The sequence below is a fragment of the Manis javanica genome, chromosome 5, assembly GCF_040802235.1.
Source record: "Manis javanica isolate MJ-LG chromosome 5, MJ_LKY, whole genome shotgun sequence".
Taxonomy (NCBI): Eukaryota; Metazoa; Chordata; class Mammalia; order Pholidota; family Manidae; genus Manis; species Manis javanica.
Genome location: NC_133160.1, coordinates 83,528,361 through 83,555,701, shown reverse-complemented (window position 1 = coordinate 83,555,701; position 27,341 = coordinate 83,528,361). Strand labels below are relative to the sequence as shown.

Here is a 27,341-nt window from a genome sequence, read left to right as displayed (position 1 = left end):
GGTATTTAGGAATTCTGCAAAGAGATTTCCAGGCCTTGCAGTAGATCTGCAGGAATAGAATCTACATAGCATGAGCCTGGGGAATTTGTATTTTTAATAAAAATACCAGAAGCTAGACACTTCTTAGTATGAAGTGAATTTTTGAAACATGACTCTGGGGTCTTGAGTAAATATGCTTCCTCTGGGTCTCAGTCACACAGAGTACTTTTTTTCCTGTCATGTAACACTCACTTACTGAGCAACTACTACAGCATTTCTGAGTCAATGCCAAGCATTTGTCTTTTTCCTGGCATGCAGCATTTTTTACAATGATTCCCAGACTGTCTTCAGGCTAATTAAGTCTTTCATTTACTCATTCATTCAACAAACACATATTGAAAGTCCATCACAGGGCAGTTGTGTCCAAATATGCTTGTTTGAAAGAGGAAATGTTTACTGAAGTTTTATCTTTGGGTCCCTGTTCAGCTGTTTTCACTGGTTTGACAGGCAATTTATGATGGTGGAAGAGAACTGGGAAAGAGAGAGAAGCAGGAAAAGATGTGGCTTGGCTTGTGTCAACATTACAGAATAGTTCTGCCCTTGGCAGTGAACACTCTGAGGGACTTCCCAGATTCCTTTATTGGTCACAAGTGTGGTTAGATAAAATATTATATGCCACAAGGGCTTGGTAATTATTGCTTTGGCAATCCAGATATTTTGGGTGGTGATGGTATACGACTTAGAGGGATTTTCTCCTGCTCGTACAGGAAGAGTCACTTAACCTCCAGATCTATTTTGTTCTTGCCACCTTGCCTTAGATATGGGAATCTTTCTTGCTGGATGGTACTATTTCATTAAGCAGAGCTGAAATGCCAGCTGGGATTGCAGGCTTGACCCTGTGTAATTTCATGTGTTTTAATGGATGTTTTTGCTCATGGTGTCAAAACTAAGTTAAATAGAATAGACATGTGGACAAGAAAACATCTTTGTGCTCAAAAGACCTGTCTTTAGAACTGGATGCCTCTGTTGCTGTTATCTGGGCCACCTTGGTGGCTCTGCAGAAGAATATATCCACCCTGTGAAGAATACATCCAACTGCTGGCTTTGCCCTTTCTCTGCCTGTAAACCCCCGACCTTCAGCATTTTTCATCTGAGCTCTTTGACATCAAGTGGGAGGAAAGGTTGACAAACAAGCCCCACAGAAATGTGAACTGCATCCCTTAATATTTTTAACTATTGTATCACAGTCATCTTAATAATGACTCAGTTAATAATCATTGCTCAATTATTATTACTCAGTTATTGCTATAATCCCAAGTCTGTTCTTCCTCCTTCCCTCCCTCCCTCCCTCCTTCTTTCCTTCCGTCCTCCTGTTGCCGGGCAGCTGCGTCTGGGGAGGTCTCTCCCTGTGCACTAGGTGAAACCTCAACCTGGACAGAGAAGGATCAGGCAGGCGGGATGAGTGTAGATAAGGAAGAAACTAATTAAAGTGAGAGTAGCAGAGAATGGCAGCTGCCTTGCAGGCAGCAGAGAGCAAGGAAGAGCAGAGGGAAGAAGGGGAAGCTCACTGAACTGCTCAGCATGGGCAGATCCCTTGCCTACTCCTAAAGCCAAGGTGACCTGGTGTCCCATGCCCACTTGAATCTGCAGTATAGAAACTAAGCCCCTACCACCCCAGGATTTGGGGTCGCTGCAGAGCCCTGGATGGAGTGAGATTATGTCCTGAGAACTTTTCAAAGGCAAAGATAGGAGACTTTTCAGGCAGGCTACTAAAAAACATGATGTTACAACTGCAAGCCTGTCCAGGTCCCCTAGGTGATAAGAACTTGCAAGACCAAACAGAGCTCTCAACAACCCTTCCCTACTTGTCTGAAGAGAACAGAGAGAGTGACGACTTGCCCTTAAGTCTAGCAAATTGAATGAAATAGCAAAGTAACAAAGATGTTTACCACTTTGTTACTAGGTATGGGAATTTTTACTAGGAATGGTAAAATTCCAGTTTACCACTGGAAGAGCACAGAGACAAGATGCAGTATTTGGAACAGTGATAGGCTTTGTTTAAGGCAAAGTACACACTTGAAGAAAGGGGACTGCAGACAACCTCAGAAAGGATGCATGCTTAAAGGCTTAGGATTCTGTCTTTTAAGACATTCAAAGATGGGGCAAAGGGTGGGAGCGGGGGTGGGTAGGCTTGACATGTGGTCTCATCGTGTCTCTCTCCAGTGAGAGACATTATGTCACCATCCATAGTCTGTCCTCTAGATATTCTGTAAGATAAACTTAACTCAAGAAACTTATTGATCCTGTTCTTCTCCAAGATAGTGGTTACCCTCAAGCAGTGGGGACATATCATTTAGGACTTCTTTCCCTGCCTTAAGATAGGGTAAGTTATTGGCTGTTTACCATAAAACATTAGGAATCTTACCTCTTAACTCCCTTCTTTTAAAAAATGGACTATTAGCCTTAAGATGGAGTACCTTTTGTTCTTACTATACTATTTATATATCAGCATTTTTCATCATAAGCAGGAAAAATTAATCATGATGCCTGTCCCATGTCCCCACTCTCCCTCTCTCCCTCCCTCCCTCCCTCCCTCCCTCCGTGTTAGAGGCTGTAACAAAGTCTAACTTGCTCAATTTTGAAACAAGCTGAAAAGTTAAACCTCTCCCTCCATGTTGCCCTAGACCTTTCTGAAATTCTGGAATTTCTCCTGAATCCCCCTTGAAACCACAGATAATGACATTCCAATCACCAGGCAAGAAATTGATCTTACGACTCCTTCCAAAACCCCTCACCCTCTGAAACTCTGCCTTTATAAGCCTATGCACAACCTCCCTCAGGTGTCAACTCCATCCAGCTTGACATTCCTCTTTCCTGTTGGCTCCCTTGTATCCAAGCTAATTCTAATAACCTCTGTTTGCTTTGTTTCTTTTGAGTTCAGTGTTTATTTTTATAACATTGAAAGTCAAGAATCTGGTCTTTGGGGGTCCTATAACACCTCTGGTAATTTTTTTCTTTAGCAGCTACTATGTTGGACACTGTGCTAGAGGAAACAGTATGGTCAGGACCCTCTCAGACACTGCACCACATGCATCAGACTAAACCAGGGTATTTGGGAGGAAGATTTGAACCAATCTAAGCCTACTTAATTTCATTCCCAAGTGACAGGGCCAAGGAATGCATTGTTAGCAAGTATGCTTGGGGACTGTGGTGCACACAAAAGTCAGAAACACTGGTGTGTCAGGGAAGATAGAAACTCTGTGACTTAGGCATTGTTTGTCCTCAGTGATGATACTTCACCTCCTGAATTTTAGTCTCAGCAGCTAGAAAAACTCCAGGGTAACTGAGGAATGGGGATAATAAATGTAAAGCAGTTTATAGCACACAGCATGTGCTTAATAGATAGTTGTTACTTAAAACTAGTTTTACTGTAATAAGTAGGGACTTCTCCTTTTAAACCCCTCTTGTCCACTTGAACTACTTCTAGACAAAACCACCCAGCTAACTGAGGTGGGGCAGGGACATGCAACAAGCACGATGATCAATTTTTCCTGCCTATGCTGAAAAATGCTGAGATATAAGTAGTGTAGGAAGAACAGGAGGGACTCCATCTTAAGGCTAAGATTTCATTTTAAAAAGCTGGGAGTTAGGAGGTAAGATTCCAAACATATTTTATGTTAATTAGCCAATTACCTACCTTATCTTAAGGCAGAGCAAGCAGTCCTAAATGATATGCCCCCACTGCTTGAGGGTAACCACTATCTTGGAGAAGCACAAGGTCAAGAGATTCCTTGTATTAAGTTTATCCTACAGAATATCTAGAGGACAGACTATGGACAGTGACATAATGTCTCTCACTGGAGAGAGACATCATGAGACCATATGTCAAGCCTACACGCCCACCCCTCCAACCCCCATCCTTCCTTACCTGCACTACTCTGACCTGTTCTGAGAATTCTTTTTCATCAAGGTCAAGAACCCTCCCCTGTCCAGGTTGAGGTCTCACTGAGCATGCAGGGGAAGACCTCCCCAGACGCAGCTGCCTGACAATGCAACCAACCAATATGGATGCAAGTTAAAAGCTTAGTGGGATATTCTACCACTTGCAACAACATGGATGGAGCTAGAGGGTATTATGTTCAGTGATATAAGCCAGGCAGAGAAAGACAAGTTTCAGATGATTTCACTCATCTGTGGAGTATAAGAACAAAGCAAAAGCTGAAGGAACAAAACAGCAGCAGACTCACAGAACCCAAGAATGGGCTAACAGTTACCAAAGGGAAAGGGGTTGGGGAGGGTGGGTGGGAAGGGAGAGAGAAGGGGAATAAGGGGCATTATGATTAGCACATAATGTGGGAGTCGGGGGGAGTGCACAGGGAAGGCAGTATGGCACAGAGAAGACAAGTAGTGACTCTACAGCATCTTACTATGCTGATGGACAGTGACTGTAATGGGGTATGTGGTGAGGACTTGATAATGGGAGAATCTAGTAAACACAGCGTTGCTCATGTGACTGTATATTAATGATATCAAAATAAAAAATATATTAATAGATCAATCAGTCAACAAATACCAAAAAAAAAAAGATTAACGGGACATTTTAGGGACTGGTGTGCAGTGAGTTCTAGGAAGGGCTGGAATGAGGAACAGTGAGTCCTCAGAGCTCTTTCTGTTAACCTTGTTTTTCTACTTTTTGCACCTGTTTCATTGCTCTTTCTCTGATGAACAGATTTCTCTGTTCCTCTGGGTATGGGACATATTGCTCCCTCATAGATCCTGAGTTTATGCATTAAATTTCTAGCTAAACAAAGAGACTCAAACCACTCTGTTCTGATTCCAAATTTTGCAGCAGAGGATCTTATTGGTCTTGGGTCAACATATCTTGTCAATACAGACAGTTATAAACTTCATATTTGACAAACATAAATGAAGAGTATGAAAGCAACTACAACCTCTTCTTTTGGGTTTATAGTCTGTGTGTTTGATTTCAGGAGAAGTGCATGTTTAATGAAAAGTCTCTAAGGGAGTGGTAAGGAGGATATTTGAGTCCTTTACATACCCAAGTGGTGCTTCTGGAATTTATATTCTGTTTTAGTCAGCTCTGGCTGCCACAACAAAATACTGTAGACTGGGTGGCTTAAACAACAGAAATTAATTTTTTCACAGTTCCAGAGGCTGGAAGTCTGAGACCAGGGTACAAGTATGGCTGGTTTCTGTGGAGATTCTCCTCCTGCCTTGCAGATAGATGTTTTCTTAATGCATCCTCACAGGACAAGGAGAGAGAGATAGCAATCTCCCTGGTGTCTCTTCTTATATAAGGGCACTAATCCTATCATGGGGGCCCCACCCTCATGACCTCATTTAAACCTAATTGCCTCTCAGAGGCCCCATTACCAAATACCATCACATTTAGGGGAAGGGCTGCAGTATATGAATTTTGGGTGGGCATAAGTTCAGTCTATTGCATAACCATAGGGTGTATTTCTGGCTCAAAGCTTCAGACCTATAATAGGTTTGGGAGGTTAGGGATTTTACTTCTACAGAATCGTTCGGAGACACTCTTTGCTTGTAGTCAAGTATTAATGGGGAAAAGTGAGGGTCAGTTGTTTTTGTGGGTAACACAAGAGCTAGGTGTTTTCTTACCTCTATTCACATCAAAGGGTATCAAGTTGAGACTCCACATTACTCTCAGAGTGATCACTTGTGAGTCAAAAGTCAACATTCTTCAGAATATTAGGGCCTCCCAGCCCTTGGAATTCCTGATGCATGACAATTTGAGGTTAATTTAATCCTCTAAATTCTAACTATTGAAGTCCTGGTGCATCTGCTTCAAAGGAGCAAGAAGATGAATTTTCTCTGATATTCAAAGTTATAAAAACAAAACTCAGAAAAGTCAAGATGGCTTTGATGCATTAGAATAAAGAACAAAACCTCTATAGTTGGCACTTTACATGTAATTGCCCTTTCCATGAAAATGTGAAAAGTTATCATTTGTTACCAAGAACTACTTTGGGATCCTCAAACAAAAGAATGGATTTACATATTCAGCAGGAAAAATCTCCAGAGACTAGTGCAAAATTCTAACTGAACCCTTCATCTGAGTCATTTTTTTATCTACCAAATAATAATAATAATAGTAGTATTAAACTATTAAATAAGAAATCTATATCTCTGAAAATAAAACCTAAGGGTTGCTCTAAAATCCTCCAGTGAGATGGGATCTAAATATGAAGATACTTTTAATAAATAAGCTTTGCTCCAAGGATGCATGAAACCTTTCATTGTGATTGTTTCCATGTGTCTTTTTGAAAGCTTCACAGGACCAGTCCAAGAATGATAGAAAACAGTCTTTTTGTTTTATGGCATGTTTGCATGAGATAGTCTTACATTAGCCTTGTATGTGATCTGGCTTGATTCTGGGTGTTATAATTTGGGAGTGCAGACTGCCATGGCCCCTGCAAAGGGAGTTGCTGCCAGTCAGGGGAAAGAGAAGCAGCTTATCCTCTGTTGCCAGGTCATTAGAGAGGCAGTGAGACTTCAAAATGAAAGGGCCGGAAAATGGTCTTATCCACACCCTCACAATTAAGTCATAAAATGTTGACTTTCACTAATGAGTAACCATGTGATGTCAAACAGTGCCTTAGTTTGGATTTCCCTAAAAGTAGATCTTGAGACAAGGACCTGGGGACAGAGAGCTGGCCTTGGAGCTGATCCCAGGAAGCAGAAGTGAGGTTGTGGGCAAGTGAGCAGCAAGGCAGAAAGCAATAATGAGGCAATCACCACCCTCTTGGGGGGCTTTTTTCAAAGTACTCTGACATTATTAGTTAAAGGTTAAATATTAATTTTACTAGCTTCTCATGATTTGGAATTTTTGTCTATCTTCCCTCCTAAAAATACTCCCATGCTGGGCTGCTTTTCCTGTGTTTGTGTCCCTCTCTTGGCCCAGCACCCCACCCCAGCCACCTCTGGAGCATTTTGTCTGGCTTGGAAGACTATGACTTCGATGTGGGTCTGTTTGGTAAATGCTAGCCCAGAGGAGCCACTTTAAAGCTCTTCTGCGTGGCTCTGGAGGAAAAAGGGGAGGCAGCACAGCAACCTGGACACCTGCAGGCAGGTGGGGGAACACAGACGTGATGGTCAAAGCCTTGGCTAATGCATCTTGGATTCTTCTGTCGTCCCCTGCTAGGAGCAGTAGATGCAAAGAGCAGGACAGCACAGGGTGTAGTATGTGCTCCACCTGCATGATGAAGGTGCATGGAGAGTGTGATGGGAACACTGCAAAGGAACACTCAGCTCTGTCCAGGGCAGTCCTGAAGTCTTCATAGTCCAGGAGATGCTGAAAGAAAGAAGTTATCAGACAGAGAAGGGTAGACACTCCCTTCCAGACAGAGGAACAGCTAAAAGCCCAGGGTCCAGAGTAAGAATCAAAAAGAGGAGAGAGAAAGGAAAGAAGGAAGACAAGGGTTGTGAAGGCAACCTGTAAAGGAACTGGGACATTATCTCCTAAACTATAAGGGGCCTGTGAGGAGCTTTAAGCAAACAAATCTGCATCCTATAAAGATCTCTCTGTGGTAGCTGTAAGGTGGAGAGTAAAGAGGTGAGTCTGGGAGCAGGGAAAGGGGTGCTGTGATTATTAGTTTCCTTTGCTGCTGTAACAAATTACCACACATGTAGTGGCTTAAAACACAAATTTATTCTCTCAGAGTTCTGGAGGTCAGAAGTTCAAAATGAATCCCAGGGAGCTAAGAAGCCCAGCACAGGTTCCTTCTGCGGGCTCCAGGCACAGGGCTGTTCCCTTGTTCTGTCCAGCTTTTAGAGACCACCTGCACTGCTTGCTCCTCATCCTTCCAACTTTCCTATCTGCCCTCCCATCTCCTCCTTTTATGACCTTGCCACCCTCTTATTAGGACCCTTGTGATTATTTCAGACCCAGTTGGATAACCCAGGATAATATCCCCTTCTCAGAACCCTTAATTTAGTCACATCTGCAAAGTCCCTTTGGATAGAAGGGAACATTTGCAGTTCCAGAGGTTAGGCTTGGACATCTCTGGGGGGCCACTACTCAGTCTACCACAGTGATGGTTTCCAGGTGACAGCCAAATCAAGTTAATCCCTAAAATACATGGGAATATCTTAAAATAAGGGAGGTCTAGGAAGAAAGAATTTGATGTTTCATTTTCTTTTCCCTAAGGCAGAATGAGAAATTTGTTACAAAAGAACAATTAACAAATACACTCAGGCAAAAGGAATTACTATTTTGATGCTCTAGCTTTTCTTTTCTTTTCTTCTTATCCAATGCTTTCTTTACAGTTGTGCATGTGTGTGTGTGTGTTTACATTATGTAAGTGCTATGATTCCAGGGTGACAGTGTCCATGAGTCAATGCAAATCATAACCGTGTTCTCTCTCATGAGACTCTGATAACAGCATCAGAGTTAGGTGATACTGTAGTGAAAGCACATGGATGTGTAGGTATTCAGGGGACATATCTCATCTAAACCATTTCCCTTGGGGGTCCTTGAGGTCACTCACTACTTGCTCTGACATGTATTTTACCTCCCATGGAGTGGAGCACACATTCTATGCTACACGTTTGTTGTCTGCTGACCCAACTTGCCTTCTCCTTCCTTCATCTTAACAGACCTACACTTTCAATTAGGTGTCCAACACACACACACACATGCACATACACACGGTGTGGTCATTAGTAGTTCCCACTGCTTGGCCCTCGGACCCTGGACTATTGGCCTAAGCTGTTCCCAGCAGGATGAATGCTGGAACAGAAGAGCTTTCCTGGTATGAGGATGTGACTCTGGAAATCTATAGACACGCAGCCCACATGAGGTTAAAAGTAATACCTCTATGGAGAAAATCACATTGTTGAACCACTGAAAACAAATCATCTCGAAAGCCTGCTCTTCCTTGGGACATTCCAGTTAAGTGAGCCAAAAGATCCTTTTTGTTCATTAAACTAGTTTGAATTGGGTTTTCCGTTTTTGGAAGCTAACATTTCCTAACAGGTATGAATTTATTCCTTGCTGACTACATGTGAATGAATAAATAAATAACAAGAAAGACCTATTTATTACAGCATTCTTCTTAATGCTACTCAAAACATTTTTAGTATTTATCTCATCAAAATATCTGCTTTGTTTTCTGGGCTTCAGTATAACTAGAAAAGATGGCCATATAATTCTAGAATTATACATATATACTAAATAGAGGTATATAGATGTGGTTTTCCAGATGGAGGGTTTTGGGGACAGCAATCCCAATCAGATTACTGAGAATTACTTGCCAGGGAGCAGATTTAAATCCATTCCACATGATTTTGTACACAGGAGATGCTATTTTGTGGAGTTAGTCAGAAATGTATAAACTGGATGGTGTTTGTTTTTATTTAAGAGAATAGCCTGATTCTCAAGGCTGTTTCAAGATTTTGTTTTATATTTTCTAAATCAAATTCTTTTTTCCTATTTTCTTCCAAGAATATAAATTCAGGATCAAGGAATGCCACAGGACAAGTATAGTTGTTCCTCTGTTAAAGTATTTCATAGTCAAAAGAGCACGGACTTTGGAACTCATCAGTCTAGTTCTAATTCTGCTTTTGTGTCTTTAAAGATCCTTCCCAACTCCAATTAATGAAGATATACTCCAATATATTTTCTAAAGGCTTTATGGCTTTTCACATTTAAATATTTAATCCATTAAGAATTGACTTTTGTGTATGGCTTTGCTTTTTTTTCCTACCTGTTCAAGAAACATTTATTGAAGAAACCACCCTTTCTCCACTGGTCTACAGTGTCACCTGGATGCATATCAAGTGCCCATCTGAGTGTGGGTGTGCTTCAGCCTCTATCGGTCTAGTTGTCCATTCTTGGGGCAACACCATACTGCCTTAGTCAGTATGGCTTATAAGTTTTCATATCTGGTAGAACAGGTTCTCCTACCTTGTTCTTTTTCTTCTAGATGGTCTCACTGATTCTTGGCCCTTTGTATTTCTGTCTACATTATTCTGTGTGTAAGCTTGTCAAAGTAATCATTCAAATTTTGATTGGGATTATGGAATCTGTAAGTCAATTCTCGGAGAATTGACATACATATAGTATGCTTCCACTTATATAAAGTTAAAAAATAAGAAAAGCTAATCTAAAGTGTATAGAGATTGACAAATTTAAAATATAGTAAGAAATCCATTATCACAAAAGTCAGTGGAGTGGTTACTGCTAAGGGGGAAGTAAGGGGCTTTGAGTTCAAAGAGATACCTAAGGAACCCTGTTTTATTTCTTGACCTGATTGTAGTGATATGGGTGTCTGCCTTATAATGACTAAAATTTGTGTGCATATTCCCTTAATTTTCCTATGTATATTTAATAATAGAATATTTATGAAATTCTAACTCTGCCTCTTGCCAGTTGTCACACTAGTGTTCTTACATAATCTCCCTCTCTCTCTCTCTCTCTCTCTCTCTCTCTCTGAGTTCCAGTTTTCCCATTTATAAAATGAAGCTCATACCTGCATCACAGATTTGTCTCCTCTTACATTTCAAACACATATAATACAGTGTTTAGCACATGCAATATAATAATAAAAATTCTGATATTCTCTTCCTTCTCCAGCAAACTCTAGTGGAATCAGCCTGAGATGAAAGGACAAACTCTACAAGGTTATGTATTCAGAAGCCCCTGGCACACAGCCTTGGACTTACACTTTGTCCTGTACAAGAGGAGTATTGACAGTCCAGTTATCTCCTGCTTTTTTTTTTTGAAATCATGCTATTTGTCAGTTTCATCACCTTAGGTGTAGGGCAAAGTGAAGCTTGTTCAATAATGCTTATCTCTAGACCAGCCTTATGCCAGTCACCAGTTGGCAATGGGCTTCTCCCCACCCCTTCCACTGTGACCTTGGCTCTGAAGAAAGTGAACCTAAACCTTTGACCCCTACTGGTAAACACTGCCAGCAAATGGTGGTGGATTTTAAAAATAATTCATTCTGAATTGAGATCCCTTTAAAATAATACCACAAAGTGCCTTTGTTATATAGATTAGATATATATATAGATTAATTCTTTGCAGCTTGGAAGTTATGCACCAAGGTTAGCCCTTAATAATAAAAATTAAAACAATAACAGGTAAGCTATTTTGAGTGATCGTTAAATATGCCAATCATTTTGCTTAGCATGTTAGGTTTTATTTAATGTTCATGTAGTAACAAGAATAATTTTTATCCCCAACTTTACAGATCAGTAAACTGGGTCTTAGAGAAGTTATGACTTGGCCAATATCCCACAACTAGTAAATTCTGGAGACCCTTACTTAGTCCCTTAGTGTATATCTAAATTTGTGTAACATCAAGTTACAGACCTGAGATAGTGGATGTACAGACACACTTATTCATATGCCCTGACTCATGTGCCATGCCTTCTCATTCTGCAGTGAGTGATTGTAGCCACAAGGCTTGCTCTCCAACCCGTGTCATTCTTCTATGATGATGACCACATATCAGAGCACTAACAGATAATCGTGAGTTCCCTGCTCAGACCAGCTCAATGAGTATTGATTTATCATGGTAAAAAATGAGATGATGGAGGAAGAAGAGCACATACCTTATAAACCCAGTTATCACAAGTGTATTTAGAGCTAAATTGTTCCACATCTGAAGGAAGTAAAATTACAGTCTGGTTAGAGAGCTCTTGTTTTTATCATGGAAAAGAATTCAGAGACAAATGTAACTGACTTATGCAATAAGGAAGTTTATTTACATAAGACTGTACACGTTCAAACAGGAGTGCTGGCAACCTCAGATAATAGGTGTGCTTAGAGGCTTAGGATTCCTTTGGATTTCAAGAAAGGGGCAGAGTAGGGGGAGCATAGGCTTGACATATGGTCTCATGATGTCTCTCTCCAGTGAGAGATATGCCACCGTCCATAGCCTGTCCTCTAGACATTCTGTAAGATAAATTTAACACAAGGAATCTCTTGATCCTGTTCTTCTCCAAGATAGTGGCTACCCTCAAGCAGTGGAGACATATCATTTAGGACTGCTTGCCCTGCCTTAAGATAGGGCAGGTTAATAAAACTCTTAGAAGACAACATAGGCAAACATCTCCTGAATATAAGCATGAGCAACTTCTTTCTGAACCCATCTCCTTGAGAAAGGGAAACAAAAGCAAAAATAAACTCATGGGACTACATCAAACTAAAAAGTTTTTGTACGGCAAAGGACATCATCAACAAAACAAAAAGGCATCCTACAGTATGGGAGAATATGTTTGTAAATGACATCCATCAAGGGGTTAATATCCAAAACATATAAAGAACTTACACACCTCAACACCCAAAAAGCAAATAACCTGATTAATAAATGGGCAGAGGATATGAAGAGGCAGTTCTCCAAAGAAGAAATTCAGATGGCCAACAGGCACATGAAAAGATGCTCCATATCACTAATCATCAGGGAAATGCAAATTAAAACCACAATGAGATATCACTTCACACCAGTAAGGATGGCCACCATCAAAAAGACTAAGAACAACAAATGCTGGTGAGGATGCAGAGAAAGGGGAACCCTCCTACACTGCTGGTGGGAATATAAGGTAGTTCAACCATTGTGGAAAGCAATATGGAGGTTCCTCAAAAAATTAAAAATAGAAATACCATTTGACCCCAGAATCCCACTCCTTGGAATATACCCAAAGAATACAACTTCTCAGATTCAAAAAGACATATGCACCCCTATGTTTACCGAAGCACGTTTTACAATAGCCAAGATATGGAAGCAACCTAAGTGTTCATCTGTAGATGCATGGATAAAGAAGATGTGGTACATATACACAATGTAATACTATTCAGCCATAAGAAAAAAACAAATCCTACCATTTGCAACAACATGGATGGAGCTGGAGGACATTATGCTCAGTGAAATAAGCCAGGCAGAGAAAGACAAATGCCAAATGATTTCCCTCATTTGTGGATTATAACAATGAAGCAAAACTGAAGGAACAAAATGGCAGCAGACTCAGAGACTCCAAGAATGAACTAGTGGTTACCAAAGGGGAGGGGTGTGGGAGGGCAGGTGGGGAAGGAGAGAGAAGGGGACTGAGGGGTATTATGTTTAGTATATATGGTGTGGGGGATCACAGGGAAAACAGTGTAGCACAGAGAAGGCAAATAGTGAATCTGTGGCATCTTGCTGCACTGATGGAGAGTGACTGCATTGGGGTATGTGTGAGGTCTTGAATTGGATAAATGTAGTAACCACATTGTTTTTTCATGTGAAACCTTCATAAAAGTGTATATCAATCATACCTCAATAAAAAAATTTTTTTAAATCTAAAAAAAAGAAAAGATAGGGTAGGTTATTGGCTGATTAACATAAAATATGTTCAGAATCTTACCTCTTAACTCCCAGCTTTTAAAAATGGAATATTAGCTCTAAGATGGAGTCCCTCCTCTTCTTAGTATGCTATTTATATCTCGGCATTTTCATCATAGGCAGGAAAAATTAATTGGGATGCTTGTCCCATGTTCCTGCCCTACCTCAGTTTCTTCCTTCTATCCATCTTTCTTTCCCTCCTTCCTTCTCCTCTTTCTTCCATTTAAAAAATTTACATGTACATATGCACAGACTTGTATTAACAAAATCCTTGGTAATATAGCCTTATCATTGGTTCATAGGTTATTCATTTTGCTCAGTTATTTAATCATATACTTCAAAGACTACAATAAATACCTGAGAACATAACACCTAAATTAGAAACTAGTCTCTTGGTAATAACTGACAATTAACTACATGCACCTTCCATCAAACCACCTTTTCTTATCCCTCACCATCTTCCTGCATTCATCATTACCTTGGTTTGCTCTCTATATACTTTCTTTGGGGGTATCTAAATGTATTGTTAAAAAAAATGTGTGTGTGTGTGCATGTGTGTATAGTTTTTAACTTTATAAAAGCTTAGAAAAAGGAGGGGCGGAGCCAGGATGGCGGTGTGAGTAGAGCAGTGGAAATCTCCTCCCAAAAACACATAGATCTGTGAAAATATAACAAAGAAAACTCTTCCTAAAATAGAGACCAGAGGACACAGGACAACATCCAGACCACATCCACACCTGCAAGAACCCAGCGCCTTGCGAAAGGGGTAAGATACAAGCCCCGGTCCGGCGGGATCCGAGCGCCCCTCCCCCCAGCTCCCGGTGGGTGGAAAGAAACCAGAGTGGATTTTTTTTTGGCGAGTGCTTTTTGGAAGCCTTAAACGGACAGGGACCCTGGTGCTAGGGAGGCAGGGCAGCAGGACCGGTGAGCGGGTGCCTGGGACCAGTGCCTGAGGACAAAGAATATCGTGCGTTTTTCCCTGCAGGACCCGTGGGCGGGTGCCTGAGACCGGCGCCTGAGGACAGAGGAAATCGCGCATTTTTTCCTTTTTTCTCTTTTTGGCAAGTGCTTTTTGGAAGCCTTAAAGGGACAGGGACCCCAATACCAGCAAAACAGGGCAGCAACACTGGTGAGCGGGTGCCTGAGACCAGCGCCTGGGGACAAAGAAAATCGCGTGTTTTTCCCAATACTAGGGAGGCAGGGCGGCGGGACCGGTGGGAGGGGGCCTAGGGCCAGTGCCTGAGGACAAAAAAAATCGCGTTTTTCCCTTTTTTTTTTATTTTGGCGAGTGCTTTTTGGAAGCCTTTGAGGGATGGCAACCCCAATACCAGGGAGGCAGGGCAGCAAGATTGGTGGGCAGGTGCCTGGGAACGGCACCTGAGGACAAAGAAAATCGCACGTTTCTCCCGTTTTTTTCTTTTTGGCAAGTGCTTTTTGGAGGCCTTAGGGGGACAGGGACCCCAGTGGCAGAGAGGCAGGGTGGCAGGGCGGCAGGGCCGGTGAGCAGGTGCCTGGGACTGGCGCCTGGGGACGGAGAGGGTCGTGCGTTTTTCCCTTTTTTTTTTTGGCGAGTGTTTTTTGGAGGCCTTGGAGGGATGGGGAACCCAGTGCTAGGGAGGCAGGGCGGCAGGACCGGTGGGCGGGTGCCTGTGACTGGTGCCTGAGGACAAACAATATGGCGCATTTTTCCCTTTTTTTTTTTTTTTTTTGGTGGGTGCTTTTTGGAAGCCTTGAAGGGACAGGGACCCCGGTGCTAGGGAGGCAGGGCAGCAGGACCGGTGAGCGGGTGCCTGGGACCGGCGCCTGAGGACAAAAAAAATCACGTGTTTTTTCCTTTTTTTTTTTTTTCTGTTTCCTCTTTCATTGTTGCTGTTGTTGTTGTGGTTTGGAGAGTGCTTTTTGGAAGTCTTAAAGGGGCAGGACAGGACACTTAGACCAGAGGCAGGGAATCTGGGGATCTCTGGGCACTCTAAACCCTTGGGCAACAGGGAGCACAGAGGCCCCTTATGGAGATAAATAGCTGCCTGGCCGCTCCCCCTCCAACGGGCCTCCACCATTTTGGAGGAGCAGCCCCAGTCAGGCCATGCTCACAGCAACAGCGGAGATAAACTCCATAGCAAACGGGCAGGTAGCAGAAGCCCTGTCTGCGCACAGCTGACAAGCATAAGCCACTAGAGGTCGCTATTCTCCCAGGAGAGGAAGGCCACAAACCAACAAGAAGGGAAGCTCTTCCAGTGGTCACTCGTACCAGCTCTGCAAACTATCTCTATCACCATGAAAAGGCAAAACTACAGGCAGACAAAGATCACAGAGACAACACCTGAGAAGGAGACAGACCTAACCAGTCCTCCTGAAAAAGAATTCAAAATAAAAATCATGAACGTGCTGACAGAGATGCAGAGAAAAATGCAAGAGCAATGGGATGAGATGCAGAGAAAAATGCAAGAGCAATGGGATGAAGTCTAGAAGAAGATCACAGATGTGTCAGGAAGGAGATCACAGAGGTGAAACAAACCCTGGAAGGATGTATAAGCAGAATGGATAAGATACAAGAGGCCATTGAAGGAATAGAGGCCAGAGAACAGGAACGTATAGAAGCTGACATAGAGAGAGATAAAAGCATCTCTAGGAATGAAACAACACTAAGAGAACTATGTGACCAATCCTAAAGGAATACTATTCGTATTATAGGGGTACCAGAAGAAGAAGAAAGAGGAAAAGGGATAGAAAGTCTCTTTGAAGAAATAATTGCTGAAAACTTCCCCAAACTGGGGGAGGAAATAATCGAACAGACCATGGAATTACACAAAACCCCCAACAGAAAGGATCCAAGGAGGACAACACCAAGACACATAATAATTAAAATGGCAAGGATCAAGGACAAGGAAAGAGTTTTAAAGGCAGCTAGAGAGAAAAAGGTCACCTATAAAGGAAAACCCATCAGGCTAACATCAGACTTCTCGACAGAAACCCTACAGGCCAGAAGAGAATGGCATGATATATTTAATGCAATGAAACAGAAGGGCCTTGAACCAAGGATACTGTGTCCAGCATGACTATCATTTAAATATGATGGTGGGATTAAACAGTGCCCAGACAAGCAAAAGCTGAGGGAATTTGCTTCCCACAAACCACCTCTACAGGGCATCCTACAGGGACTGCTCTAGATGGGAGCACTCCTAAAAAGAGCACAGAACAAAACACACAACATATGAAGAATGGAGGAGGAGGAATAAGAAGGGAGAGAAGAAAAGAATCTCCAGACAGTGTATATAACAGCTCAATAAGTGAGCTAAGTTAGGCAGTAAGATACTAAAGAAGCTAACCTTGAACCTTTGGTAACCACGAATCTAAAGCCTGCAATGGCAATAAGTACATATCTCTCAATAGTCACCCTAAATGTAAATGGACTTAATGCACCAATCAAAAGACACAGAGTAATAGAATGGACAAAAAAGCAAGACCCATCTATATGCTGCTTACAAGAAACTCACCTTAAACCCAAAGATAAGCACAGACTAAAAGTCAAGGGATGGAAAAACAAATTACAGGCAAACAACAGTGAGAAGAAAGCAGGGGTTGCAGTAATAATATCAGACAAAATAGACTTCAAAACAAAGAAAGTAACAAGAGATAAAGAACGACACTACATAATGATAAAGGGCTTAGTCCAACAAGAGGATATAACCATTCTAAATATATATGCACCCAATACAGGAGCACCAGCATATGTGAAACAAATACTAACAGAAATAAAGAGGAAATAGACTGCAATGCATTCATTTTAGGAGACTTCAACACACCACTCACCCCAAAGGATAGATCCACCGGGCAGAAAATAAGTAAGGACACACAGGCACTGAACAACACACTAGAACAGATGGACCTAATAGACATCTTTAGAACTCTACATCCAAAAGCAACAGGATATACATTCTTCTCAAGTGCACATGGAACATTCTCCAGAATAGACCACATACTAGCTCACAAAAAGAGCCTCAGTAAATTCCAAAATATTGAAATTCTACAAACCAATTTTTCAGACCATAAAGGTATAACAGTAGAAATAAATTCTACAAAGAAAACAAAAAGGCTCACAAACACATGGAGGCTTAACAACATGCTACTAAATAATCAATGGATCAATGAACAAATCAAAATAGAGATCAAGGAATATATAGAAACAAATGACAACAACAACACAAAGCCTCAACTTCTGTGGGACGCAGCGAATGCAGTCTTAAGAGGAAAGTATATAGCAATCCAGGCACACTTGAAGAAGGAAGAACAATCCCAAATGAATAGTCTAACATCACAATTATCGAAACTGGAAAAAGAAGAACAAATGAGGCCTAAAGTCAGCAGGAGGGACATAATAAAGATCAGAGAAGAAATAAACAAAATTGAGAAGAATAAAACAATAGCAAAAATCAACAAAACCAAGAGCTGGTTCTTTGAGAAAAATAAACAAAATAGATAAGCCTCTAGCCAAACTTATTAAGAGAAAAAGAGAATCAACACAAATCAACATAATCAGAAATGAGAATGGAAAAATCACGACGGACTCCACAGAAATACAAAGAATTATTAAAGACTACTATGAAAACCTATATGCCAACAAGCTGGAAAACCTAGAAGAAATGGACAACTTCCTAGAAAAATACAACCTCCCAAGACTGACCAAGGAAGAAACACAAAAGTTAAACAAACCAATTACGAGCAAAGAAATTGAGACGGTAATCAAAAAACTACCCAAGAACAAAATCCCGGGGCCGGACAGATTTACCTCGGAATTTTATCAGACACAAAGAGAAGACATAATACCCATTCTCCTTAAAGTGTTCCAAAAAATAGAAGAAGAGGGAATACTCCCAAACTCATTCTATGAAGTCAACATCACCCTAATACCAAAACCAGGCAAAGACCCCACCAAAAAAGAAAATTACAGACCAATATCCCTGATGAATGTAGAAGCAAAAATACTCAATAAAATATTAGCAAACAGAATTCAACAGTATATCAAAGGATCATACACCATGACCAAGTGGGATTCATCCCAGGGATGCAAGGATGGTACAACATTCGAAAATCCATCAACATCATCCACCACATCAACAAAAAGAAAGACAAAAACCACATTATCATCTCCATAGATGCTGAAAAAGCATTTGACAAAATTCAACATCCATTCATGATAAAAACTCTCAGCAAAATGGGAATAGAGGGCAAGTACCTCAACATAATAAAGGCCATATATGATAGACCCACAGCCAGCATTATACTGAACAGCGAGAAGCTGAAAGCATTTCCTCTGAGATCGGGAACCAGACAGGGATGCCCACTCTCCCCACTGTTATTTAACATAGTACTGGAGGTCCTAGCCACGGCAGTCAGACAAAACAAAGAAATACAAGGAATCCAGATTGGTAAAGAAGAAGTTAAACTGTCACTATTTGCAGATGATATGATACTGTACATAAAAAACCCTAAAGACTCCACTCCAAAACTACTAGAACTGATATCGGAATACAGCAAAGTTGCAGGATACAAAATTAACACACAGAAATCTGTAGCTTTCCTATACACTAATAATGAATCAATAGAAAGAGAAATCAGGAAAACAATTCCATTCACCATTGCATCAAAATAATAAAATACCTAGGAATAAACCTAACCAAAGAAGTGAAAGACTTATACTCTGAAAACTACAAGTCACTCTTAAGAGAAATTAAAGGGGACACTAATAAATGGAAACTAATCCCATGCTCATGGCTAGGAAGAATTAATATCGTCAAAATGGCCATCCTGCCCAAAACAATATACATTTTTGATGCAATCCCTCTCAAATTACCAGCAACATTTTTCAATGAATTGGAACAAATAATTCAAAAATTCATATGGAAACACCAAAGACCCCGAATAGCCAAAGCAATCCTGAAAAAGAAGAATAAAGTAGGGGGGATCTCACTCCCCAACTTCAAGCTCTACTACAAAGCCATAGTAATCAAGATAATTTGGTACTGGCATAAGAACAGAGCCACAGACCAGTGGAACAGATTAGAGACTCCAGAAATTAACCCAAACATATATGGTCAATTAATATTTGATAAAGGAGCCATGGACATACAATGGCAAAATGACAGTCTCTTCAACAGATGGTGCTGGCAAAACTGGACAGCTACATGTAGGAGAATGAAACTGGACCATTGTCTAACCCCATATACAAAGGTAAACTCAAAATGGATCAAAGACCTGAATGTAAATCATGAAACCATTAAACTCTTGGAAAAAAACATAGGCAAAAACCTCTTAGACATAAACATGAGTGACCTCTTCTTGAATATATCTCCCCGGGTAAGGAAAACAACAGCAAAAATGAGCAAGTGGGACTACATTAAGCTGAAAAGCTTCTGTACAGCGAAAGACGCCATCAATAGAACAAAAAGGAACCCTACAGTATGGGAGAATATATTTGAAAATGACAGATCCGATAAAGGCTTGATGTCCAGAATATGTAAAGAGCTCACACCCCTCAACAAACAAAAAAACAAATAACCCAATTAAAAAATGGGCAGAGGAACTGAACAGACAGTTCTCTGAAAAAGAAATACAGATGGCCAAGAGACACATGAAAAGATGCTCCACATCGCTAATTATCAGAGAAATGCAAATTAAAACTACAATGAGGTATCACCTCACACCAGTAAGGATAGCTGCCATCCAAAAGACAAACAACAACAAATGTTCGCGAGGCTGTGGAGAAAGGGAACCCTCTTACACTGCTGGTGGGAATGTAAATTAGTTCAACCATTGTGGAAAGCAGTATGGAGGTCCATCAAAATGCTCAAAACAGACCTACCATTTGACCCAAGAATTCCACTCCTAGGAATTTACCCTAAGAACGCAGCAATCAAGTTTGAGAAAGACAGATGCGCCCCTATGTTTATTGCAGCACTATTTACAATAGCCAAGAATTGGAAGCAACCTAAATGTCCATCGGTAGATGCATGGATAAAGAAGATGTGGTACATATACACAATGGAATACTACTCAGCCATAAGAAGTGGAAAAATCCAACCATTTGCAGCAACATGGATGGAGCTGGAGAGTATTATGCTCAGTGAAATAAGCCAAGCGTAGAAAGAGAAATACCAAATGATTTCACTCATCTGAGGAGTATAAGAACAAAGGAAAAACTGAAGGAACAAAACAGCAGCAGAATTACAGAACCCAAAAATGGACTAACAGGTACCAAAGGCAAAGGAACAGGGGAGAATGGGTGGGCAGGGAGGGATAAGGGGGGGGAAGAAGAAAGGGGATATTAAGATTAGCATGCATGGGGGGGAGGGAGAAAGGGGAGGGTGGGCTGCACAACACAGAGAGGATCAAGTAGTGATTCTACAACATTTTGCTAAGCTGATGGACAGTAATCGTAATGTGGTTGTTAGGGGAGACGTGATATAGGGGAGAGCATAGTAAACATAGTATTCTTCATGTAAGTGAAGATTAAAGATTAAAAAAAAAAGAAAGAAAGAAAGAAAAGGGGGATTACTGCTTGATAGGATAAAACTATTGGTAAATCAAAGATCAACGCATGCTTTAAATATCCTTAATGTTGATCACTTAAAGTGTCAGATGATCAGCTATGGAGGTACTCTTTTCTGATAATATTCCTTTCTCTTAATAAACAACAACAACAGAAAAGCAGTTTCTGTGTGCTGACCTCCAATGAGTTCTGCACAGTGGTATAGAGGGCATGTCAAAGTGTGGGCAAAGGGTCTGTTTGTTTCTATGCAGAAGATCAAGGCCTAGCTTGGATACCCAGAAAATGAACTAAGATACGATATGAGGAGGAGCTTCCGGCATCAGCACTCTCTGGAGGACTCGTGCCGGGGGATGATCATCAAAAAGCCTCCACAGGGATCCGGATGATGCTGCGGTTGTGGCTGCATCCTCCCCACCATTTCCTGGACTTGCCGTAGGAATGAGGAGGGAGATGTCTAGGCTGGCATGTGCATACAGTGAGACAACGAATTTGACCGGATCTGTACTGTTGGAACTCAACCAGGAGTTGGGAGGGGTGCAAGTTGTAGCGCTCCAAAATCTTATGACTATAGACTATCTACAGTTAAAAGAACATATGGGATGTGAACAGATCCCAGAAATGGGTTGCTTTAATTTGTCTGATTTCTCTCAGACTGTTCAAGTACAGTTGGACAATATCCATCATATCATAGACAAATTTTCACAAATGCCTAGGGTGCCTAAATGGTTTTCTTGGCTTCACTGGAGTTGGATGGTAATTATAGATTTGCTTTGTTTATGTCACCGTATTCCTATTATGTTAATATGTGAGCGCAAGTTAGTTGGTAGTTTAAAACCTATACATGCTTAAGGTACTCTACAAGAAGATATGTCAAAGAAATAATCAATCCTCCCATGTTTCCTTCCATATGCTACCTCTATAGCTTTTCTTCTTCCTTCCTAATTACAACCCTTAAATAGAATTCGTGCCTCATATCGAATTTACCGAGTATCATAATTCCTCCAGGTGGTAAAGATACCTCAAGACAAGTGCTGGGCATAGAAGCCACAGGGCATAAATCTGCAAAGAAGTAAAAAGCTAACCTTTTCAAACAATATGGCTTCTCTCTCACTTACCAACTTTACATCTCCCTGTATGGCCCCAGAAGATGACTGGTTAGCAAGAGACGGGTAAGATTCCTCAAGGGAGGAACAACCTTAGACAGGCATAGTCGCAGGGGGGCCATCAGGTGAGAAATTGGGGATCAACAGAGGTGAGGCTCAGAACCTCACCCCCCCCTGTTTTGAGGGAAATCTTCTGCATCCGTGGATGTTTTGCTGCCCTTGTCTAGCTTGGATTAATACTTAGTCCATAGGCACACACCTGATCATCTACATTTGCCCTCTTACAGCACTAAACTATGTTTTCTACCTTTATCTTGCATCTACCTACCACTTCAGCATTTTATTAAAAATAAAAATAATAATAATAATAAAGGGAGAAATGTGGGATCCACATATAAATCAAGTATGAAAATCAAACGAATATTCATATTTGACCTGATTGTTTATAGTTCATAATGCGTGATCAAAACTGAAAGTTTCTGTGATGAATGCCCTTGTACTGCTCACCATGTAAGAATTTATTCACTATGTAAGAATTCGTTCACCATGTAAGAACTTGTTCGTTATGCCTCAGAAGATTGGAGACTGATGAGAATTAGGCTTGAGATGGATTAATGGTTGTACATTGAGCACTGACCCCCCTATACAGAATTTTATTGTTGTTAACAACCATTTGATCAATAAATATGAGAGAGGCCCTCTAAAAAAAAAAAATTAGTAGGGCCAAGAGAAAAAAAAAAGCTTAGAAAAAGTTAGAATAGGGGGTATCATGCTGTTTGTAATCTTTTAGACGTTTTACTTACTGTATTTACAAGATCTATTCATATTATTGTGTGGCATTGCAGTTCCTAATTTTTGAGGGCTGTATGTATTTTTTTTTTTATCTTTTTTTTTTCCTTTACACATTTCCACACTGAAAAACTCATTTATTTTCAGTGTGTGGTTATCACACACTTATGATTCCAGAATCTATACTTCCACTGAGGGGGTCAAAAAACGTTCTCAAAGTTTCATGGCTAATGAGTAATGGGACCAGATTATGAGCCCTTGGAGACCACAGTAACTGCACCACCACGCTGCCCCTCTAAGGGACAGTCTACCTCTCCACTCTTGTCCCCACTCTTACCCCATTACTGAGTGCTATATTTTATTGCACTTGGTAAATATTCCATTATTTATTAATCCACTCAACTACTGAGGGGCATTTGTGTGTTTCCAGGTTTTCACTATCAGGAGCTGCACTGCTGACGATACGAAATAGTGGAGAGACATGGATCTGCAGGATCTCTTATAAATTGCTGGTAAGAATATAAATTGGGGTGACTAGTTAGGCTAATAGCTGGGCTCTACCTAATGAAGCTGAACATTCACAGACCCTAAAGCACTCAGCAGTCCCACTCCTAAATGCCCACTCAGCAGACCCTGCTGCCATAGGAGACCTGTAAAAGAATATCCACAGTAGTGGGGCAAAGTGTTTGGGGGATGTTCAGGACCTCAAGCTCAGGGGATGGGGCTGCTGCCTGGTGCGGGGTGCAAGAGCCCTGAGGTGGAGAGCGGCAGGCTCAGAAATCTAGGCAAGCACTTCTACTCCTCACAGAGACTCCTCCAGGCTTTACCACCTGGGCAAGCAGATGGAAGAGGGAGAGCCGCTGAGATAGTTAATTCCTAGCCCTGAGGGTTTGGCAGAGTAGGAGAGGTGGGAAAGCAACCGCCTGAGGTTAGTTAGTTCCCACCTACATTTCTGGTTCTGACCTTTTAAACTAAAACAGTTTAAAGAACACCTGGAGCTGAGGTCTCAATTCACTGTGTGTCCCCAGGCAAGTAGGCCAGCAATTTTCCCTCCCATTTTTTCCTTTCACAACCAACTATGGACGCCCCCCTTCCCAGACCCCCCCCCCCCACCTCGGACACTAAGTCCCAAACACCCACCCCTGGGAAGCCTCGGGGTTTCCTCTGTTTTCTCTCTGTGGTTTCCGCAACCTCAGCCTTTGGTGAAGGAATCCACAGCTGTCCCGCACCCAGGTCGGCTCGTGGGTGTTTTCCAAGCCGGGACTAAGAGCTCGCAGGGGCACAGCCTGGTGCTGCAGAGGGCACGCTCATTTCTTTCTCACAACCCCCTCGGAGGCAGGGAGCACAGGCGTGGTGTTTCTTATTTTACAGCTGAAGATACCCCAAAACAAGCTACTGAGCAAGGTCACGAGGTGATCAAGAGGTGGAGCTGAAGACAAGCTCTGCCTTCCCCTTGGTTCAAGGGACATGCTGGGGCCTCCGTGGCCTCTTGGGCCAGAGTCCTGGGGCCCCGCCCTGTGCTGGGGCCTCCGGGACTCGCCTCACCGGCATGGAGGCTGCGCACCTCCGTGTCTCCTGCCTAACACCAGATGCATGCCTAATTGTAAAGCCAGATTTCTTGTGGTTCCTGTCCCACAACTCTCCTCTTCCTGAAGATTTTTTCCTTAGTGTTGTTTTTTCTGACTGTCAAAGGAAATAGTGTTTTAAAAGGCTGTTACATGCTCAGACACTTTAGTGAAGGATTGATCATGCCTTTCTGTCTCAAAATAGAAGAAAATGTGCTAGAGAGTGCGCAATAAAATAAATTTCTCCTGTGCTTAAAAGATGAAATCCCTTTCAATGGATGCTGCTGATGCCCCTCCGAGACGGACCCCTTTGATCAAGCTAGTAAGTGCTAGCTGCTGGTGGCTCAGGAAAACTGACCTCTGCCCAGAGACCTGGCTATCCAGGGATATCGTGAAACTTGGCCCCTCCTTGGCCTGCAGCCAATGATGGCTTGATACAGAAAAGGCCAGGGTCCTTGCCTGAAGTGGGGTTAACTGTTGGTGTCATTTGTATTCTGAAGATCCTGGTGGGTACCTGCTCAGGATATTTTAGCTTCCTTCCTTTCCCTGGCCTCTCCTTTTCCCTTACTTCCCCATTCATTCCTCCCAAGAGCTCCTCCAGTAAATCACGTGCACAGGAACCTGTCTCAAGCTTTGCTTTAGGGAACCCCACCTAAGTACCCTTCAATTAGTAGAGAACGTATTAGTGCACTCCAGGGGCTATAGGGTAGCATTAAAGACTTGGTGTATTTGATGTTCAACATTTACCATTTCTAATGTCCTTTGAGATTTCTTCTTTGACCCATGATCTGGAAGTGTGTTGACTTTTCTTGTGTTTGGAAATTTTCTGATAATCATTCTGTTATGGGCTTAGAGATTAATTATTGCACTATGATAAAATAATGTGCTTTGTATCATGTATCAGTCAGGGTTCAATAATGAAAGTGGAAACACTAAGATATATAGCTATATAATATCTACTGAGATTATATCTATATCTATGTATCACTAGGTATCTCTATCCCAGTGATTCTATTTTTCATTAACATACACATAGGCTTATTTTTATATTATATTTATATTTATGTGGATTTGTTAGGGATTGGATCTTATGCAAACGTGGTACAATCTCTGTAAGGCAGAGCAAGCATTTGGAAAGGGAAGATGGATGTAAATTATAGAGAGTAAGATGCTGGAATCCAAAGAATAATCTGGAGCCCATGAGGACAGGCTGAAACCCTTATCAGTTGTTGCCTCTGACCCTAGTAATGTAGTGTCATGCACCAGCTGGACCCTTTGTCATGGAACTAAACACATACTCAGGTCCAGGAGTTGGAGGAGCTGAGGGGACTCGGGGAAGGGTGAGGCAATCACAGTCCAGTCACTGCCTCACACCAAGAAGGTGGGTCAGCACATCAGGGACAATGGGTGTTAGTTACAGAGGACTGCTGCTTCATTTCTTCTCTCCAAGTCTCAAGCCTGAATCTCTCTTGTGGCTCATCCTAACCTAAAACTTACAGGAAAGGGAATTCTTGGAAATACAGTTCAGCCGAGGAGAGCTGACACATCACAAAGCCACCATAGGTTTTCCTACAGCAACCTGGAACCCATCACATTTTCTTGCACCATACCTAATCTCCAAAGAAAGATAATAACAAATTCACATTTTCACCTAACATGATACATACAATCAAAACACACATGCTTTTCCTCAGTAGAGGGTACAAAGTTCCCCCTCTCCTTTATTTTAGTTTTTGAGTGGTATTTTTGTCTTGTATTCCAGACATACTCTTCCTTACCCCATTGTGAACTAGAAACACTATTTTCCCTTAATGGTAGAGATCAATCACTTCAATGAGTTAAAGTAACTGCTTTCTTTGCCTATTGATTCACCGGCTTAAGGAGCCCAAAGTGGCCAGTAGGCAGCCTCAGTTTCTAAGAGGAATCATTGCTGTGAACTCCAGTGGAAGGATTATACACTTTGGAACCAAGTGTAGACCAACAAAGCCTAAAGGGATATGAAACAAAATTGTTCTACTGGGTCACTGCAGTTAATAGTGAGGAGTCACTTTCATTTCCATCCTGTGATTCCCAGTGCCATGAATCCTGGCTATAGGAAAGAGCACAATGTATTGGTCACTACGTTAGATCATTTACTGCATTCTGGAGGGCACTTCTCAGCTTTACAAGATGTGGATGACATTTCAGTCTTTAAAAGCCATTCCTCAGAGGAGGGAAAAAGATGGCAGCATGAAAAGGGAGGCAGAAGTCTCCTCCCCAAACCACATATAATACAAAAATACAGCAAATACAAGTATTCCTAAAAGAGTGACCAGAAATAAGATTGCACCAGCCAGTCTACATCTGCAAAAGGAAAATATCTCATGGAAAAGGGTAAACTAATAAAACTGCAACCCGGTGGGACCCAAGCACTCCCACCACCACAGATCACCAGCAGGAGGAAGAGAATCAGAGCAGGGACAGAGTAGAAGCCCAGAACCTCTAAAAACCCAGCTCTAGAAATCTACTCCAAGAGCACAAACCCACACTGCATAGTGCTCTGGAGATTAGAGGGGCTGAAAATCGAAGTCAGAGACTAAGACTGTGAATAGGTTCTCACAACCAGCTGCCCTGGGACAAAAGAAAGGTGGGTGCTTTGAAAGACTTCCCAACAGTGAGAGGGCTGCTATAGGGGCAAGGGTTCAGGAGAAGGAGCAGGTAGACAAAATCATCCCAGGGCACTCAGCCCAGCAGGTTGGGAACTTTCAGGAGCTTCAAGGCCTCCATCCCCATGGATGGCAATGCAGCCCCGAGGCCCCTCACCATGATAAGCAGCCTGCCAGTTCTTCCTCCCCACCAGCACTTGTGCACAAACCTGCTGCCCCAGCACAGCCTGAGAGCAGCCCCACCTACAGCAACTACACAGCTTAATGCAGAGGCTTCCACCTGCACATGGCTCACTGGTCCTGATAGTGGAGGCAGGCACTGCAGCCAGGAAGCAGAAAGG

At 41.9% G+C, this 27,341-nt stretch overlaps 1 protein-coding gene across 1 annotated transcript in view; it reads right to left on the bottom strand.

Moving 5' to 3' along the window:
- ETNPPL (ethanolamine-phosphate phospho-lyase) overlaps positions 1 to 27,341 on the bottom strand; it is a 65,916-nt gene that overhangs the window by 9,127 nt on the left and 29,448 nt on the right. The window lies entirely within an intron of this gene.